Consider the following 17,463-nt stretch of genomic DNA (forward strand, 5'->3'; position numbering starts at 1 on the left):
GTGATGTTTCACATGGAGAGCTCTCTTCTGGTAAGGAAAAATCAGGGAAGACTTCCTGGAGGAGGTAACATTGGAACTGGGCCTTTAAGGATAAGTGAGACTTAAACCATGAGAAGTGGTATGGAGACCATTCCCATTGAGCAAAGGGCCAGGGGCAGGAAAATGCTACCCCAGTACTGGAAGTGAGAATAATTTGGTTTGGCTGGAGCAGAGGATACTGGGAAGGGAACAGATAGAAAAAAGCCTGGCAGGGTAGATTAGGGCCAGACTGGGGAAGGAGCGCCAGCATGAAGATTTTAGTTTTGTTTCAGAAGTTCCTAAAGATTTTCAAGCAGAGGAGGGTTGTAAACCACATCTGGACCACTGTGTTCAGTTCGGCATGGCACATTTTAGGAAGGACACCGGGAAGCCAGCCAATGCCCAGGGAAGAGAAGCCAGGATAATGAAAGACCACTTAAAAGAGAAGATACATACACCTATATATGATTACACATATATGTTCATGTATGTTTGCTAAATATGTTTGCACATGTATATACATGTACTGGTATGTGTGCATGTATATCTATCTAAAGCTATATTTATCTTTATTTTTGTCTATATTTATGCCTATATCTATGCTGTCATCTATTTGAAGAGCTATCGTCCAGACCAAAGATTATCTTGGTTCTGCTTGGCCCCCAGAACTAGGATATAGGTGGATGTTGCTGAGAGTCAGATCATAAAATACTTTGGAATGAGCAAAGCTGTCCAAAAGTGAGCTGGGCTGCTTTGGGAGTACAAGGAGAAGCTTGATGACCCCTCATGCAATATGTTATAGAAGGGATTCATCCTCAAGTAAGGGCTAGATGAGATGCCACTGAGATCCTTTCTGACTTTCAGAGGTTCCACAATCCCTTGTGATTTCATAATCGACATTGGGCCCTCAGCCAAAAGGGGAAAGCATTTGAAATTTGTCTCTAGGGGCCTCCCAGCTCATGTTTGAGAAGAAGACCTTGGAGAGAAGTGGGGATTTATTGCTGATATACAGAATTTTTACCATGAACCTGACCATGGAGACATTAGTTAGGCTCGATAATAAAACTTGTCTCCTTGTTACAGACAAAGAAAAAAAAATCTGACTAAGAAAGTAATCTCTGACAAATAATGTCCTGCTCCCAGAAGACACTGGGGCAAATTGAGCTTCAAGGTAGACATTTATGAAGTCTCTTCCCTGAGAAATTCCCCTGTGAAGCTAGTTTAGTTCAGATTGCCTTTGTTCATTTGATGGAACTATTGTTGCTCAACCCAGAGAAGACCTGTGCTAGAGGGGAAGGCCTGTGCTAATCTATAATAAATGTTGTCTGGCTCACTATCACAGCTACGTCAGGAGGTGTCACTCTTTCTGGATTCCCAAGGTATCTTGAGAAGTTTGGAGGATTGCCTTTGCCTAATACCATTGTCTTGAGCCCCCACTGGTTGTCTTTCCTCCAAGTCCATTTGAACGATGAACATGATTTTTCTTTTAGAAAGGGATATTTACTCTGATGATACAACAAAAACAAAAGTTTAAAAATTCCTCCAGCACTTCAGAGGCACATTCTGTCCTCTATGCTCTGTCTCTGGATAGAGTAGGCTCATTTTTAACACAATTTCTCTATAATGGTATGTTTATTAAGGTAAATCCAAATGTAGCATGACTGTCAGGTGAGTCCTCCTGTCACTTACCATTGAAAATGGGTCCCAATGGCCACTGCCTTTGCCTTTCAGGTCATTCATGATGAACTGACTATAGAATCTGGAATTTGGGATGCTAGGATTGCAAAAGGTTTACTCTCTTGACCTTTTGAAACTCAAAAATCTCCATTCCATCCCCTAAAATGGAAAAGAACAAACAAAGAGACAAATTTCACAAATAACTGAGGTCTCTTTTATGTGGGGAGACCCAAGGCCTTTTAAAGCACTGTTTCTCACCAGATATTATCAGCAAAGGTATCAAACTAAGAGGCAGCAGGTGAATGGAGATAGCGGAGGCTAAGAGTTTGAAAGACACCCCCATTTCAGTTCCCCAACTACTCCAATTAAGACTGTCAACACATGCTCCAGGGCACTTCTATTAGACATGATCGCAACCATCCCGGAAGCAGGTTTCTTACTGTCTCTACCTGGAGAGATCCCATCACAAGTCCAAGTGTGAGGTGCCATTCCAAAAGTTTCTGAAGGTCTGACATGGAAGAAAGAGTTCTAGACCTAAAGGTAGAAGGGACCACTCCCTGATTTTATAAATGAGGAAGTGGGGCCAAAGCAGGGAAAACAATTTCTCAAAAGTCACATAAAGGGTCATAGATTTAGAGCTATCCAGCGCCTTCATCTTACAGATGAGGAAACTCAGGCACAGGAAAGAACAGGGTTCTTGCCCAGCCTTACACATGAAGTAAGCACCCAATGCAGGATTTGAACCCAAGTCACCAGACTCCAGAATTGATGTTTTTTTTTTTCAGTGTACCATTATGGAATCTCACTTGTTCTACTTGATCCTAGAACAATGGAGCAGTGAGTGGACTTTATAGAAAGGCAACATAGGTTCAAGATAAGGGGAATTTTGCTAAAGTTACAGCTGCCCTCAAAGGGAATAAGCTGCACTGGGAGGTGGTTTCTTGTCACTGGAGGTCAAGTGGAACTCTATTGACCACTTGTCAGAGATGTTATAGGAAAAATATCTATGCAGGTAGAGACTGGACAGGATGAACTCTAAATCCCTTCAAACTCCAAATTCTGTGCTCCTATGATCAACTGTGGCAGCCTGGTGCAGAGAATTTTGACTCAGAAATGCTGAATTTGAATTCTAGCTCTGCTCCTTCCCTTCTGTGTGCTGTTGGGTAAGTACCTTGATTTCTCTGGGTTTTGCCTATCTTTTTTTTCCTGAACATGAGGAGATCAAATGGGATTCGAATGGAGAGGATAAGCCTATGACCTCCAAAGTTCCTCCTAATTCTTTGAAAGTGGGATTCTTCTCACACTCCTCACCATCAGTCACTATGTCTATAGCTTCATTGATACAGAGATGGAAGATTCCATAGATAGTGACATCCCTTTCCCATGGTCATGTATGGGATCACAAATTGGGACTTGGGCAATTCCATTAGACTTGGGATGGAAAATGCCATCCGCATCTAGAGAGAGAGAGAACTATGGAGACTGAAGCATAGAACTTTCACCTTTTTATTTGTTTTTGTTTGCTTGCTTTTGCTTTCTCATTTTTTTCCTTTTTGGTCTGATTTTTCTTGTATAGCATGACAAATATGACAATATGCTTAAAAGAATAACACTATTTAACCTATATTAGATTGTTTGCTGTCTTGGGGAAAAATTTGGAACACAAAGTCTTACGAAAATGAATGTTGAAAACTTTTTGTGTGTATTTGGAAAAATAAAATACAAGTGAAAATTTTTTAAAAATTAGAAAAAACAAATTGGGATTTGGTAGGGGCCTCAAAGGCCAACATATTCAATTCCACCCTCAATTTTAGTTAGCTTTCTAGCATTTGTAAAGCATGTGTCAAGCATTGTGCTGAGTGCTTTGCAATTATTATATCATTTGATCCTCATAAGAGGTAGATGATATTATTATTCCCATTTTACAGTTGAGGAAACTGAAGCAAACAAAGATTTATGTGTATTTCGAAAGACCACACAGCTGGTAAGTATCTGAGGCCACATTTGAACTCAGGTCTTCCTGACTCTACAAGATCCCCTGCTCTATCCACTGAGCCATCTATCGACCTCATTCATTTTAATTAATTTTATAGAGAAGAAAACTATAGCTCATATTGGCAAAGTTAGTTGTCCAAAGTCATACATAGTGTCCTAGATCCAGAATTAAAATAGAGTTCAGAGGCCATTTAATTGGACCATTTAATATCCCTCTGTCCCCATTTTAAAGAAGAGGAAAATGGAACTCAGAGAAGCCCAAAGACTTACTTACCTAGAGTGTTTCAGGGTTTAAATGAAAGAGATAAAATTTGTACCTTGACCCTCTGACTCCAAATTCAGCCCTCTTTCTCCTATACCATTGCAACTGTCATAAATATAGGTGGCCCAGCAGAAAGAGAGCTGGGCCTGGAGTGGAGAAAATCTGAGTTCAAAATTGACCTCAGACTCTAGTTGTATGCCCCTGGGCTAGTCATTTAACCACTGTCTACCTCAGTTTCCTTATCTGTGAAATGGGGATATTATAATAGCATCTACTTCCAGGGTTGTGGAAATCAAATATTTGTGAAGCACTTAGTACAATGCCAAGCACATAGGGTTATATAAATGTTAAGGATTGTTATTATTCAGAGGAATGGGTTGTCCTCATTGGGGTAAAAGGGGATAGATGAGTAGAGAGGAGCTGTCCTCACGCACCCCACCTGAAGGCCAATTGCTTCAACTCTACAATCACTTCAGCTCTTTCAAAGAAAACGTGACTCTCTTCTAATGAGATGCGGGAAATCAAATGGGTCATTAATCAAAAATTAGTCTTCCCTAAAATAAAATCTTAGCTGTGTTGGGTAGTTAATTGCATTATCAGAATGAACAGCTCATCCTCTTTAACAAGAGTTTTAAACCCTGATCGCCTAATAAGTGTAGGAATTACCGTTAATCTCGCTCAAAATTTAATTACGGTGAGTCATACATCAAGAACTAGAACACAGGAATAAAAACTTAGTAGTGAAGTGAGGTCCCACTGACCCTCACCCCAGCCGTTACTTCCCTCTGAGTTAGGAGGATTGAGTGAATTTCCAGCTCTGGAGGAACTGACCCAGCCACATGAGCTCTTTCCCCATCCCACCCATTACATCTTACAGGAAAACTTGGATGTTGCAAGACTGGGAAATGATTCTTCATTCCCATGCTCCTCCCTCCCCACCTATCATCACCTTACCCAATAATCTGCATCAGTGGAAAGAGCCCTGGGATCCCATGCTCCCTTTGATGCTTACTGACTAGCTATGTGGATTTGGACAAGCCACTTAATCTCTGTGGGCCTTGTTTTTTTTTTTTTCTGTAAAATAAGGTGGTTAGACTATATGGCCTCTGATTTCCCTTCCAGCTCCAGGTCTGTGATCCTCTACAATGTTTTTTGGTTGGTGAGAATTGTGGGAGGAACTTTAGGGACATACTGCTGATGGAGAGAGCCTAACTCTTTATTGTTTAGATAACAATACTTAGCACTCCTATAGGATTTGAAGGTTCACAAAGCTTTATGTCAAACATATCCTCACAACACACCTATGAAGCAGGTTGTTGCAAGAATTCTTCCCTGGGGCAGCTAGGTGGCGCTGTAGTGGATAGAGCACAGGCCCTGGAGTCAGGAGAAGCTGAGTTCAAATCCGACTTCAGATACTTGATGCTTCCTAGCTCTGTGATCCTGGGCAAGCCACTTAATCCCAATTGCCTTGCAATAAATAAACAAAAAAAGAAAAAAAGCAAGAATTCTTCCCATTTAACAGATGAAGACGTGATCTTCCTCTGGCCACATAGCTAATTAGGATCAGAGGCCAGATTCAAAACTAGACCTCCTAACTCCAAGGCTAGCACTTGCCTTAGAATATAATGTTACTACTGTTTGGACATGTATACATATACTGCATTTAATTTATACTTTAACATATTTAACATGTATTAGCCAACCTGCCAAAGGAGGGGAAAAATTGGAACAAAAGGTTTAGCAATTGTCAATGCTGTAAAATTACCCATGCATATATCTGGTAAATAAAAACTATAATTAATAAAAAAAATTAGATGAAAAAAAAAAGAATATAATATTACAGGAGCAGGACTTGTCAGAGGAGGGACAGAGGAAGCAGGAGTCATGGGCCTTGTCTGCCAGGAAGCTCCTCTCAGATGACAGATTCCCCTTCTTTGATCTCAGGCATCTCACTCCCATTCCCACCTCATTGGGAAGACATTGACTGTGCCTTTCTGGAATTTTTGGACAGCTCTAACGATGAGGACATTTTTCCTGACTTCCCCAACTGCCTTTCTTCAACTCTATCCAACTACCCCACCTTGGTAATAGTTCTACAACTATAGAACAAGCAGAACACAGCTAATCCATCCCTCCCAGGACGGCTTGATGGGAATGAGACACAGTAGCCACTACCTTAGAAGGGCTCCACACCTCCTGAAGAAGGAATGGCACCCGTCTTCCAGGGAGTCCTTGGTCTTATGGGGAAGACAGGTTCCTTGATTCATGACCAGATGACGGAGACTCAGTCCCAAGCCTCCTAGACTCTCAGTGTAAGGAGAGCAGCTGATCCTAGACAGCACCCCCCATCCCAGTTCTAACAATACTTTTTAGATTGATAAGAAAGCCAGAGAATGTCTCTAGGCCAGGGCAGGGCCCCCAAGAGGTCAACTGCAAAGTGTTAGCCATTCCACTGTTAATGGTCTCATCTCAATTAAGCTCATGATTAGGCAATTCACTTGGGACCTTTACTGAAACAAGGAGCTTGCCGGCAAAAATGCCACCATTTATTTGAATATAATGCAATACTATTGTACAAATGATACAAAAGATATCATCAATACACATGAAAATAATGACAGCTAGGTGGTGCAGTGAATAGAGCACTGGCCTTGGAGTCAGGAGGAGCTGAGTTCAAATTTGACCTCAGACACTTCCTAGTTGTGTGATCCTAGGCAAGTCACTTAACCCTAACTGCCTCACCTAAAACAAGATATTAAGGAAATATTAACAATACAAGATATCAAGAAATGACGAGAAGGAAAGATTTGGAAAATCTGGAAAAACTTCAGAGACTTACATGAACTGATGCTGAGTGAAGTGAGCAGAACCAGGAGAACATTGTACACAGTAAAAGCAATATTATGTTAACTGTTTCAAGCTAGTTTAGACCACTTTAAGCTGTTCAGGCCAGTTTTGACCTCTTTAAACCAGTTCAGACACTGTTAGCTAAGCCAGTTCAGACTAGTTTAAATGAGTTAAAACATAATGAATTAGTTACTTCCCAGTCAGAATTGGTTTTAGCCCATTTGAACCAGTTTAAATTGGTTTAGACCTGTTTAGACAAGTAGAAAAAGGAAAAAACAGCTTCCTCTCATTCTCTCTGATCCTACTGATAGCCAAAGCTACAGTCCCATTCCCTGGTCTACACTGGCTGATTTGAAACAACATATGGCCATACTGTGACAACTGAGGAGGAGGAAGGGGGGATATGGAACACACACACACACACACACACACACACACGACCTTGGATTACTTATAAGGAAACTTTTAACTGATGAAGAGCTGTGGGAAGGATGCTGGGAGGTTATTACTACCGTGAATAATAATATTAATCTGGAGAGATGACATTTAGATAGTGCTCGATGGTTACAAAGTGCTTTTCATACATCAGTTGATCCTTGGGGACAGCTCTGTGGAAGAGGAAGGGGAGAAAGAGGGAAGGGGAAAAGAGAAGGAGAGAATAGGAGGGAGAAAGAAAGACACAGAAAGAGAGGGAAAAAAGGAAAGAGAAGGAGACGGAGACAGAAAGACACACAGAGAGAAATGAAGAGACAGACGAGAGACAGAGAGAGAAGGGGGTGCAAATATTATCATCAAATATTATCATATTTATCATTTGACAAAGGAGGAAACCAAGGCTCCAAAAGGGGGGCCACAGGGATTCAGAGGCAGAGCTAGACCTAGAATCTTGCCCCTCCAAGTCCAGTGGATTTTCCTATGGGACTTCTTGAGGTGTGTGTGGGGGAACTTTTGTCAGCCTGCCTTTTGTGGTTTTCCTTACAGCTCTCTGCAAGGAGGCTCTCTGATTGCCCCTCACCGCTACACTTCATTTGCCTCCTGTCACCCATTTCCAAGCCTTCAGGGCCCTTTAGGAGTCTTTCCAAGACCTCCACATTTTTAATTAACCAAGTGCTTTGGTGTCATCAGCCTCCTTCCGTTAATTTATTAGTCATTTCCTTCTTGGGCTCGTTAATGAGCATATTTCATAGCTTCCCTCCTGGCTCCCATCTCAGGAGTGCTCAGGCTGCCCCTCTCTGCCGGCCTGAAGCTTCTGGACACCCAGACTCTACCCCTTCCCTTCAGCACGTTTTGAATTCAGAGATTTGGGTTTACCCTCCAGAGTAAAGCCAGAGTGGGAGGCGGGAAGGAGCCATGGGTCCATATCTGTATGTGATTTTCCAGAAGAGGCTATTTCAGAGGCTTTTTGAAAACCCAAGCCAATTATTTCTGATATGTCTCCATTATCCCTTTGTCCACAATCCCCCACGCCCTAGCTCCCTCGCCCCCACAGAATGCACTTGATACCACTCCTGCTCATCCCCTTGGATGAATCATAGCTCAAGGTTCAAACAATGCCAGAGCTGGAAGGGGCCTTGGAATAGAAAACATAACAACATCAGAGTTAGGAAGGCCTTGGAACATACATTAAAGAAAACAAAAGTTGGAAGAGACTGTCTTAGATGATATCTAGCCCAAACTGCCTACACTCGCAGGGACCCAGAGAAGGGGGAAGGACTTTGCCACCCAAAGTTGCACAGCAAATTAACCACAAAGCCAGAGCTGGAACCAAGTTCTCTTAACTCCCACTGCAGTTACTATCACCTCTCAGTTCTGCTGAGCCAGAGTCTTCAAAGGTTAAGGAGTTTTCTGCCAGGATGTCCATAGCATTGGAGGAGAGATGGCAAGAACTATACCTATTTTAGACTGAAGAAGAGGAGACTCTGGGTCACATCACAGCAAGATTCAACTCTTTAAGCATCTGTCATATGCAAAAGGGATTAGATTTGATTTCCTTAGCCTTAAAAGGCAGAACTAGGAGCAGTGCGGGAGAAATCACAAAAAAGGTAAATTGAGTCTGGATGTCAGGAAGAACTTGATAGCAATGAGAGCTATCCAAAAGTGGAATGGGCTGCCATGAAAGCTGGGGGGTGCTTCCCAACTGGAAGTCTTCAGGCAAAGGCTGAATGCCTGGCAATTTGATGTGACAGCCTCTAGGGAATTTTGGACCAGCTGCAGGAGGGCCTTAGGCTGGGTGGCCCTTTCCAGCTCAGAATGTCAGTGATTCTGTAAATCTGTGGGTCTCTATGCTGTTTACTATGCCAAGTAGATTAGAAATCTGGTTGGGGTGCTGTGTGTTGGGGTGTCTAGAGCCCAAGATGTTGTAGAGCAAAGAAAGAAATTGGGAGTCTGCAATGAATCTAAAGAATTATATAATTTATATTATATTATATATGATATATATTATATATAATATATATTTTATATATTATAATATATTTATATTATATTCTTTATATTATATTATATTCTTCTTCCTTTTCTGTTCCTTTTGTTCTAGGTGGCACAGGAAACAGCCTCCTGTGAGTTGAATAATCACATCCCCTGAGAGATTTGTTGTAACTAGAGAGGTCATTAGAGAAAATGTTGATACTTTTCTCAATTTTGAACACATAGGAAATGTGCCCTTGGGTAGGGACCTCCCCCTGCCATAGTGTGGGAGAGAAAAGAGACTGAGTTTTGTAGTTAGTGTCTGGATTTGGCTTTGGTGACTTGGATTTTCTTGCTTGGATTCTGGGGCCTTGGAGGATATTGCGTCCAACTCTTCATTTTAGGGAAAAGAAAACTATTGAGTAGTATATACTATATACTATATATACTGTACTCTATACTATAGAATATATACATACTATATACTATAGAGTATAGAAAAGGCCTATAGAGTAGAAATGACTTGCCTACGATCACACAGGAAGTATGTGACAAAACTAGGATTCAAACTACAGAGGGGATTACAAACACCTTTGTTTGACTTTTAAAACCCTTCACAACTGGACTGAAGCCTAGCCTTCCAGGCCTTTTGCATATGATAGGCCTTGTATCCCTGTATATTCTGGATAAATTAACTTGCTTGCTGGAGCTGACCTTTCACCTCTTCCCTTTGCCTCTTTGCCCAAGCTGCCCTTGTGTTTGAAATGAATACCTTTCTCATCTCAGCTTGAGGGTCACCTCTTCTGCTCTCCCAACCTGGAGTCTGTGAACTTCATTTGTTTGGGTTTTTTAATATATATTTAGATCACTATAAGCCAATATAATTGTTTTCCTTTGGGGTGATCTTTATTTTATTTTATTTTAATCCAAGAATGGGTCCAGTGGTTCTTTTCAACAATGAGATAATTCAGACCAGTTCCAATGATCTTGTGATGAAGAGAGCCATCTGCACCCAGAGAGAGGACTTTGGGGACTGAGTGTGGATCATCACGAAGCATTTTCACTTTTTGTTATTGTTTGTTAGCATTTTATTTTCTTTCTCATTTTTTTTCCTTTTTGATCTGATTTTTCTTGTGCAGCATGGAAATGTGTCTAGAAGAATGGAACGTTTAACGTATATTGCATTACTTGCCATTTAGGGAAGGGGAAGGAGGGAAGGTGGGGAAAAATTGGAATATAAGATTTTGCAAGAGTAAATGTTGAAAAATTATCCCTGCATAAGTTTTGAAAATAAAAAGCTTTAATAAAAATAAATAAAAATAACCTGGAGAAGGAAATGAAAAAAAAAAAGAATGGGCCCATAGATTTCCCCAGAGATCTTTGGGGAAACAAAAACATTAAGAACCCCTTGCCTACACAAAATCTACTGTGAGCTCACCCCTTGAGAGACCCTAGTGTCCTTCCCTTGGAAATTCTGTTTATTTTGCATTAAAATTTCTATTTAAATGTGTTTTCTTTTTGTTTTGTCTTTGTGTGCCCAGAACTTAGAACAGTGCCTGGAACTGCTTTCAATTTTTAAGTTAGCTTAAATATTAATGTTTGTTCATTTTTTGCTGAATTGAATTGAACTGGATTAAATGTGGGTTTCTGCCAGGGAACTTGGGGAGGTATCATCTAGAAAGAACTGCATGCCTTTCCAGACTCAGAACTCTCTGGAGATAGTCCTGTTGGGCAGGCCACCTATTTAAGCAGCTCTACCTGAGAAGCTAGGATGGGGAACACAGCTTGGGGAAAACAGGGCAGTGTTCTGCAAAGTGGGCCATTTCAGGATGACCTAGGCTGGCTCTTCTACCTCCTACTTATGTGATCTTGGGCAAGTATTTTCATATTTTTAGTATGACTTCGCTCATCTGTAAAACAAGGGGGTTGGACTCTCATGTTGGTTGAAGTCCCTTCTAGCTCTAGTTATGAAACTAGAACTTCCTCCTAATTGTAACTGGAATTGACTGTGATTCTCTACCAAATTGGGGGTGAAAGCTTACTAGAAGGGGGTCTTATATGGAATCTGATAGGAGCTCTATTCAGATGGTTTTGGCCTAAGTAGGTAGTCATGTTGGAAAAAATTAACAGGACAGAATACAGAGCGCTGTGTGTCTATCTTTCCAGGTTTTCTGTGTAGGAATTAAGAGGATAATGAGTATGAAAATCCCCAAATGGATACTGAGCCATTTGTGTTACGAGAGCCTCTGAATTTCATATGTAACCGGCGTCTGGCATGTGCTTGGTTCATGCAAGAAAAGAATTTGGATATCATGTAAATAATATGTAAAGAGAGAATTGAGCATGTGTAGACATTCTGTAACTTGTTCCAGTTTCTTAACTATGTAGAAGAAAAGAGTCTTTTCCTATTGGCTTTATAGCCAGAAGTGGGGGCATTTTCACTGCATTTTGTGCATTTGTTGAGAAATTATGCTGAAAGAAGCGAGGCCTTGGGGGTTAATCTACTATAGGAAATGGAATCTGCTATTTCATTGGCAAAGAGAACTCTTAAGATTAGCACACGTTCTCTGAAACTTAGAGTGATGATGTCAAACTCAAATAGAAATGGGGGGCTCTTAAACCATACATAAGATCTTTGCACAGCATTTAAACTTAGAAAACTACATATTAACATTATCTATATTCTTGTGTGGTTGGGTTCAGTCATTAAAGTGTCTGACTCTTTGTGACCCCTTATGGGTTTCTTGTGATGTGCTTTGCCTTTCCTTCTCTAGCTCATTTTACAGGTGAGGAAATAGGCAAAAAGTAACTTGCCCAGGATCGCAGAGCTAATAAGGGAGGTCAGATTTGAGCACAAGTCTTCCTGATTCTAGGCCCAAAGCTCTAGCCATTGGGCCACCTAGCTACCCATATCTATATTCTACTGTATTGTTATTTATTTAAAAAAAAAGTTAAATTTAAAAAAGTATTTCCCAAACACTAATGCATTGTTGGTGGAGGTGTGAACTAATCCAACTGTTCTAGAGAGCAATTTAGAGCTATGCCCAAGGGCTATTACACTGTGCTTACTGCATACCCTTTGATCCAGCAGTCTCACTACTGGATCTGTATCCCAAAGAGATCATAAAAAAGGGAAAAGGACCCACATGTGCAAAACGTTTGCAGCAGTCCTTTTCGTAGAAGCAAGGAACTGGAAATTGAGTGGATGCCTATCTGTTGGGGAGTAGTTGAATAAGCTATGGTATATGAATGTAAGAGAATATTATTGCTCTGTAAGAAATGACCAGCAGGATGATTTCAGAAAGGCCTAGAGAGACTTACAGGAACTGATGCTGAGAGAAATGAGCAGGACCAGGAGATCATTATACACTTCAACAACAATACTATATGATGATCAATTCTGATTGACGTGGCTCTCTTCAACAGGTCAGTTCCAGTGATCTTGTGATGAAGAGAGCCATCTGCACCTAGAGAGAGAATTTGTGGGAACTGAGTGTGGATCACAACATAGCATTTTCATTTCTTTTGTTGTTGTTTGCTTGAATTTTATTTTCTTTCTCACTTTTTCCTTTTTGTTTGATTTTTCTTGTTCAGCAAGATAATTGTATAAATATGTATGCATATATTGAATTTAACAAATATTTTAAGATGTTTAACATATATTGGATTACTTGCCATCTAGGGAGAGGGTGGGAGGAAGGGGGAGGGAAATTGGAACTCGAGGTTTTGCAAGAGTCAGTGTTGAAAATTTATCCCTGCATATGTTTTAAAAATAAAAAGTTTTAATAAAAAATTTAAAAAGGATATCAAGGGGAATAGTTTCAGAAAAAATATGGGAAAATCTATATGAACTAATGAAAAATGAAGAGAGCAGGAGAACATTTGCAAAAAAAAAAGTTTTGACAACTAAAATAAAATATTTACTAATTGTATTTTCTGGTATTACTTGGGAGTGTTGCTGGAGCATGATTCTGTTGTGTAACACTTCTTGCCTAGTGAATTGGGGTTAATAAACTGCCCCAGGCCACACAGAGGTAGGATCTGAATGCAGGTCTTCCTGAATTCTCTACCAGCTCTCTTTCTATGATGCCATGCTTCCCTACAGTACTGCCCAAAAGAGATCAGACTAATCATCTACACAGGAAAAACAAAGTGACGGGAAAAGACACCTCTTACCCAGATAATCACGTTGTCCCCAGTAACTCTCTACACCAGGGATTCTTGACCTCCTTTATGTCCTAGACCTTTTGGACAGTCAGGTGGACTCCTCCTCAGGATCATGTTTTAAGTGTGCAAAATAAAATACATAATTAAAATTATTTCAAAGTACTACCACATACATATTAGTTTGGCAAATAGGACATAACAGGAAAATGACAAGGGGACATAGGAAAAATAAGACATTGATGCACTGTTGCTGGAGTTGTGAACTGATCCAACCATTCTGTAGAGCAATTTGGAACCCTGCTCAAAGGAGTATAAAATCATGCATACCCTTTGACCTAACAATACCATTACTAGATCTATATCCCCAAAGAGATTTTTTTTAAAAAGGGGGAAAGGACCTATAGGTATAAAAATATTTATAGCAGCTCCTTACCGGTAGCAAAGATTGGAAATAGTGGGGAGATACCCATCAATTGGTGAATGGATGAACAAATTGTAGTATGTGATTATGTTAGAATACTATTATGCGATAAGAAATGATGAGCAGGATGCTCTCAGAAAAACCTGGATTTACATGAGCTGCTACAAAGTTAAATTACTTTGCAGGGGATCCCCAGAACACTGTAATATTACCACTGGGGAGGCCACAGCCAAGGGAGAGAACAAGACAAGGACTGTCTTTTGCACTTTTTTGCATCCCCAGAAGCTAGCACAGTGCCTGACACATACTAGGTGCTTAATAAATGCATGTTTCCTTCCTTTCTCCTATATACAAAATAAATACACAATAATAGTAAATAAAATGAATAACAAATAACTAAATGCTTAATAAGTGTTTATTGCCTGACAGATGGGACAGGACTGAAGTAGAAAAGCTATTACCTGGAGCAGTGAGGTGGGAGAGGTGGGGAGAAGCTGCTGGTAACTTCCTAGGTCAATTAGGTGCTAATTGGGTTTCCAAGCTTAGTTGTTCCACCTATAAAGGAGTAAGAGTGCTGACAAGGCCCTCTAAATTTTAATGTCCTGGGGAAAAGGTCCAATTATTCTAGCCTAATTATGGCTTCATTTCCTACACAAAGTTCATTTTAAAAATAGAACTTATGTTGACTTTTGTATTAATACCACAGTCATTTTTCTCCATCACTGCCTCCCTCCTGAACTCTTTTCCATTAAATAGAAGCCAGTCCACATAGTAACCAACCCCTTCTGACAGTGTATACAGCAGGGGTTCTCAAACTACAGCCTGTGGGCCAGATGCGGTGGGCTGAGGACGTTTATGCGGCCCACCGGGCTATGGCAAATGGGCTGAGAGGCAGAGACAGAGTGTGAGGTTTTGTTTTTACTATAGTCCAGCCCTCCCATAGTCTGAGGGACAGTGAACTGGCCTCCTACTGAAAAAGTTTGAGGACCACTGGTATACAGCATTCCACCCGCTCTACAAGATAAGGAAGATAAGATTCTACCTCTCTACAAGAAAAGGAAAATATATTTCCTTATTAGTTTCTCAGGCCTGAGAGCATTCATTGTAATTCTCCTGCATTGCAGTTGTTTACATGATTGTGGGTCATTGGTTTTTGTGTTTTTCCTCTAGTGCTGTTTTCTTTGTACATCATTCATTCAGAACTTCCAAATTTGCTCCTAATTCTTCACATTCTTTACTTCTTACAAAAGACCATCTTTTGCACTCCCTTATTCTCCCCTTATATAGATTGGAGCCGAATGGGCAGAGTGCTGGGCTTGGAATCAGGAAGACCTGGGTTCAAATGTGGAGGTACCTAGGACAAAACGGCCCCACCCCAACAGGTACCTTCCAGCTCAGCCACAGAGTCTTAAATCTATGATTCCCCATATGGTCCTGATCAAGTCACCTAAAAACATGGCACAGATGGCTTGCAAGCTTTACCAGTAGAAAGAATTCTCTCACCCTAGGGGTTCCACATATGGGCAAATCCTAGATCCATCTTGTTTCTATGTTTTCTAGGACTAGCCTAACTCCTCCTCGGCCTGACCCCAGGGTGATGAGGTTTCCTACCATACTCCCCCCATCCCCACCAAAGCATATCTCCTAAGCGAGAGAGGGGCTGTGCACGGCATACTGCCTGTGTCAGTATGAAAGCTGGGCCCCACGCTGATGAAATTACAGAACTTTGTGGTAATGAAGTATGCTATATAGCTATGATTCATGCTCTCATAAGAAGCCCAATTGCAGAAGACCCAAAGGGCAATGAAAAAAAACCACATAAGGGGGGATAAGCAGGTGGCGGCAGCATATTACCAACAGAGACTTACTCACGAAAAGAGGCATAAAAATGCAATGCTGACGCACATGTGGTTATTAATATTGCTTGTAGAGGGGTGAGCTAGTCCGACCTCTTGGGAAAGCAATATGGAATTATACAAGGAGCTACCAAAAAAATGCAACCAAAGCCCTTTGAACCAGCAGTCTACCCTCCACACAAGCTACATCCCAAAGAGGTTATTAGATAGGGGAAAAAAGAACTACTTGTACAAAAAAATGCTCCTAACAAAAATTTTGCATAACAGCCAAAAACAACCCACCCAAACTAGGAAGAAGCTCCAGGTATATTGATTGGGGAATGGCTGAATAAATTAGGGGATATGATTTGGGGGGATCTAAGCTGTTTTTTTAATCCATTTAGGGAACTCCTGGTGAGAATACTCCCACTAACAATGCAGGTCAACATCTCCTCTTCCACCTGGGGCCACTGAAGAGTCAAATGACTTGCTCAGAGTGTGTATAAGAAACCTGATGGCCAACTTCCCCTTCACTACCTCAGTTTACCTTGGAGGCAGCTATGTGGCACAATGGGTGCTGAACCTAAAATCAAGAAGAACTGAATTCAAATCGGGCCTCAGACACTTACTAGTAGTGTCACTCTGGGCAAGTCACTTTACCTCTGTCTTCCTCAGTTTCCTCAACTGTAAAATGAGGATAGCACCTTCTTCACAGGGTTGGTGCAATCAAATGAGAGGATATCTGTCAAGTGCTCAGCACCCAGTTGATACTGGTCTTCCTTTCTTCCACAAACAAAAGAAATACACAATAATATCAGAATTGAGGAAAGGGGACGAACACTCACAATTAGTGGGATCAGAAAAGGGTCCTTGGGGGAGGCGGCAGCTGAGGTGCCTTTGAGGGAAGTCCAAGAGGCAAAGGTGAGGAAGGAGAATATTCGGAGAATGTTCTTTCAAGGGACCTGGAGGTGAGAGATGAAATATGGAACAAAAAGTCAGTCAGTCAACCTGGAATATGGAGCATAAGAGGGAGGCACATCTCTTTCAGTATATGTATATGATAGACTATGTGATATAACAACTGTAATAAATAATAATAATTAATAATAAAGAAATTGAATAAATAATAAGATGCCAAATAGAAAGACTTCAAAGATTATGCATGAGATGATGCAGTGAATTTAACAGAAGCCCAAGTTATAGCCTAATAACCAGTCATGTTGTTAAAGATAATAATAATAAGAGATGTCATACATAATACTTCCCACATAGGCTGGCCAAGAAACAGAGCTAGGGAAGGGAGCTGCAAAGAGGCAGATTTCAGCTTGACATTAGGGGAAAATGAGAGAGGTCTTCATAATGGTGTGGGCTGCCTTAGGAAATAAGTGAGCTCTCCTGTACAGGAGGTCTTTTGAGCAAGGGCTAAAAGAGCACTTGTCAGGTGTTGCAAACAGGATTTTGGCTCAAGGGTTAGCTGCTGAGGTCTCCTTCAGCTCTGAGATTTAGCAAAGAGAGCTCTGGGCTAGAAGTCAGAAAGGCCTCAGTTCAAACCAGTCTCAGATACTTACCAGCAGTGTGACCCTGGGCAAGCCACTTCCCCTGTTTGCCTCATCTGTAAAATGGGGATAATTATAGCACCTATCTCCCAGCGTTGTTGTGAGGATCAAACGAGATAATAATTGTAAAACACTTAGCACAGTGCCCAGCACCTACTAAGCACTACATAAATGGTGGTTATTTTTATTAAAGAAGGTTGATAAAGATGAGAAAAGCAAAGACAATGAACATACTATTTAGTCCCTAACTAGGAATTCTGGCATCTGGGCAAATTCAGT

This window comes from Sminthopsis crassicaudata, chromosome X (genome assembly GCF_048593235.1).
Source record: "Sminthopsis crassicaudata isolate SCR6 chromosome X, ASM4859323v1, whole genome shotgun sequence".
Taxonomy (NCBI): Eukaryota; Metazoa; Chordata; class Mammalia; order Dasyuromorphia; family Dasyuridae; genus Sminthopsis; species Sminthopsis crassicaudata.